General features: G+C 37.5%; 1 long non-coding RNA gene across 2 annotated transcripts; it reads left to right on the top strand.

The window, feature by feature from the left end:
• The first annotated feature begins 1,035 nt into the window (after nt 1-1,035).
• LOC119326639 lies at nt 1,036-3,496 on the top strand. Of its 2 annotated transcripts, XR_005158093.1 has the most exons (5): nt 1,036-1,337; nt 1,843-1,958; nt 2,184-2,262; nt 2,976-3,039; nt 3,108-3,496. It is a non-coding gene; the product is annotated as an uncharacterized LOC119326639 (long non-coding RNA). The 2 variants fall into 2 exon arrangements; XR_005158092.1 differs by having other exon boundaries at nt 1,843-2,262.
• Nucleotides 3,497-4,083: the final 587 nt, after the last annotated feature.

The raw sequence follows: 4,083 nt of genomic DNA, 5'->3' as shown, positions 1-4,083 counted from the left end.
GTTATGTGAAAAAATTGCATGTGAGCCCATGTTTTTATAATATTTGTGAAATATATACATATTTGTACGTACAAAGGAGTATGCTCAAAATATACAATATACTACCTCAAAAATAGTATATATACTACCTAAACATTTTTACATACTACATACTATGCGTACATACTCTCCCATATGATAGATACTACCTAGAACGTATGAATCAAAAGTGGGAGTAACTACACCCGGTAGTAGGAAAAAATTATCCTATATATATATATATATATATATATATATATATATATATAGGGAAAATCCATCCTACCACCCGGTGGTAGTTACCCCACATGTCTCATATACTACCATATATTACTATATATATTATTTTATTATTTTAAATATGTTCATTTACTATATCTAAGCTATTTCAAAGCAAGTCACATGAAAAAAATTGCATATGAGCCCATAGTTTTTGTTATATTTGTGAAATACGTACATATTTGTATGTAAAAAAGAGCATACTCAAAAAATGGTACATACTACCTAAAAATTAGTATATATACTTTCTAATCATTCTTATATACTACATATTACACGTACATACTCTCGATTTCGACAGATACTACATACAACATACAAAACACAATATATATATATATATATATATATATATATATATATATATATATATATATATATAGAAAGTCTATTTAATACCCTGGGTGAGGAATAAGTAATTCTTCACCCTGGTCAGTCGACCACTGTTTGGTTCAACCCAACACAAACCGATGTAAAATTATAGCCAAAATTTGATTGTGCCACCATAAGTTTACGTTGACGCTGGAAGGTCGCGGGGATTAGGAGCTAGCCCACCCACCCCATACATTTTTTTCAATTAATTAATACAGTAGATGGGAGCGGTTTCGTCTGACCGCCGACAAGCGGGCGGTGATTGGCGGAGGGCTCGACAGCGAGGTGGTCCGCAGAGAATTCTCATCGAATGATTACCTCGCTCCCCTGTCCATCACTCCCATCTCCCCCTTTCCTCTTGTGCAACTGGGAGGCCGACAGCGGCGGCGGGGACAGAGCATACAATGATTCTGCGCCGGCGACCAATCCCAAATCACCCAGCCAGATTTACTATGTCCTCGACAGCCGGGTAAGGCACATGTTCTCCACTTTTCTCACGCTCCCTCCCTCTTCATCTCTCTGTTTCCCGTCCGTCCCCTGCTCACCTTGCTAGATCTGAATGATTGCCTTGCAAGGATGAAGGTCATGCTCGCGGCTCGCCGCCGTATGTCCAGAAGCAATGCCATGTCCACCTACAATTCCATCCAGGCTCGCTAATCTGCATCCATGTTTCTTCTCTGATCTCTTCCCAATCTTACCTGTTCACATAATTTTATATGGCCATATTTTAGATAGGCTCTTGATGAGTGCACCATGTATCCATGGTTGCAAAATGATTCCTGAGATTTCCTTGGTAAAATTTCTGGAATATTTTAGTTGTACATAAATTGGTTGTGCCATCATAACCATTTGTTTATTCGCTATATAAAAAAATCAAAGTGAATTCTCTATACATACATACAAGAAGCACCTCTTTAATTAGTAATTTGCTGGTAGAATCATCGATCTATTATTACTTGACATAAGAAATCTATTACAAATGCTATAGGCAATTGCGTGGAAATTGATCTGAGAAATTGTTGTCGAGATAGGTAATCAAATACTTGAGAACAGTTGCTCTTTAAGATTTCCTGAGCTTTACTCTGGGTGCTGAAGTGAAGCAATTACTTCTCACTGAAGGGTCTGTTTCTTTACTGGACTGGTCATGTTGTTCCTATTTTCTTTTTTATTCAGATATACCTTGGATTTCTAAATAAGAAAGAGGTATGCTGAACAAGATTCAGGTCGTGCTAAGACATCAACAATCTATGCCGACAAGCCTCCACTATCTATTGCAGAAATAAAGAACCGTACGTGTTGATCGCTTATCCTGAATATGATTTGGGGCGAATAAGGCCCTACTAGCTTCTAAATCTGCTGAACTGTACTGATCATGGTGTGAAACTAATTTTTCTTTTGCTCTTCTAAAGGCCATCTCACCTTCGCAATGATTCATATTTTGCCAGAGGAGATGGCTCAGTTGGAAATTATGTTCTGCTTCTTGATTCTTATGCTAATTCTCTGTCTGTTTGTAGGATGGCTAGTGATGTTCAGAATAATAAGGGAAGTGCCTTAAACCTGAATATCAAATGAAAAGTTGAGCTGCACGTTGGGGTCTGTATCCTTGTCGTGGTGGCTTGTTATTGATACAGTCTTTTATATTTGAATGCCCGCTACTCTCGCACATATACATATCTTTCATTATAGATGCAAATTTGGAGCCACTTAAATTTGCTTGCCTGCCGTTTTACTTAGCAATCTGCAAGAAAAAGAAAGGCACCATAGATTGTTTGGCAATAATGATCGACATAAATTAGCAGTATATATATTTAAATTCTGAATTACTTGTCCTCGTGTCTTTAGTGATGTGGTTGCTTTGCCTTACAATCAAATTTTCAATTAGTAATGGTGAGTACAGTAGACTGTTTAAGCAACTAAGCAACTCAAGTCCCATGGTGACTACAAATCATGAGTGGCCGCTGCACTAGTCTCGTATGTTGGTGTGAATAGCCATATTTGAATGGATAGCTCTACAAGATAGGAAAATAGTTTAGTGTGCATTGAAACAATAGTTACAGAGTTTTGCCTTTTTGTTTTGTTTCTGTGTACTTTTGATTCATACCTGCAACATCGTATTATTGGTTCGTGTGATTCTGATGAATTTGGTACATGCAAAATCCTTCTGCGATATCTTTGATTTCGACATTGTTACCAGTTTAGGGTATTGAAATCCTGTTAATCCTAAAGTGTTATATGTGCTTGTGTGTTGGTGTCCTCTACATGTTTGTTCTTATACTTACGAGAACTGAAAATATTCTGTTTTTCAGGTATCCGTTCAAGTGGTTGATGGCTAATGTATGATGGATAAAGAGTAGCGTCTTGGTATTTATGGTATGTACGTGTAGTTTTAAATTGAAATTTCAAAACATCTTTTACAAATAACTAGTAGCAAAATCCAGGTTGTGAGAAGAAAAGTGAACCTCAATGCTACCGTACAATTAATAGGATACTATGTTGCTTCCAGCCCGTGGATAAGAATGTTTTGGTCGCTGGGGTCCTAGAGAGATTGGTGAACAGATGAAGCTGATGGGAGATCTCTGGTCACCTGCAAGTTAAGCTAATTTAAGATCAAGTTCAACAGTTACTTAGTTTCAAGTTCACCAGTACCGCAGTAGTTAGTATTCAAGTTCAGCAGCAATTTTGTAATAGTGATTTCTGAAATTTTCATGCTGCTGGTTAGTTACTGCTAAGTGGCATTCAATTGTATCAGGACGAATTTTATTTGTAATCTCAAGGCTGGAATTTGTTTTAGTGAGATATTTCCTGAAACCACTACATGGAATATATTTATGACACCACATTGTTACTCCGTGGTTACCAAGAATGCCTTGTGTACAGAATGAATTAATGGCCTATGTTTCTTATGTTTACCAAAAATGAATAGTGCAGAATTGACATAGTGCTAGTGCTTGCCTATGTTAGTTAAATCAATTAGGAGTAACATATTTCCGTGCTACAGCCGGTGTACTCAGTCCAATAGAAATAGTAGTAGATCAAGACGTAAAATACCTGGAATATAGGAATGCAGCCTTATATCTAAACAAATCAGGAACACGTCACTAGCAAGATGGGCCAGATTACTTCCTCGACTCAAAACTCTTTTCATAATCTTAGGGCAACATCATTGGCTTTTCTATACTGGCACATCGATGCACCGCATAGGTTGCACACATACATGACTGACGTAAATTACCAGCATGCATGAGGTAATATTACGGTGCTCCTTTTGCTTTACGGGATAGAGACGGGTTCCTTCTTCAAACAGTAATTTTACCCCACATGTTTTTGTTTCTTATGTTTTGAATTGTGGACGTGGGAGATAGGCTGGGGTGAGGAATAAGTATTCCTCACCCAGGATGACGAATAGCGCGACCC

Source organism: Triticum dicoccoides, chromosome 6B (assembly GCF_002162155.2).
Source record: "Triticum dicoccoides isolate Atlit2015 ecotype Zavitan chromosome 6B, WEW_v2.0, whole genome shotgun sequence".
NCBI lineage: Eukaryota > Viridiplantae > Streptophyta > Magnoliopsida > Poales > Poaceae > Triticum > Triticum dicoccoides.
This window is presented reverse-complemented; position numbering and strand designations above follow the sequence as displayed.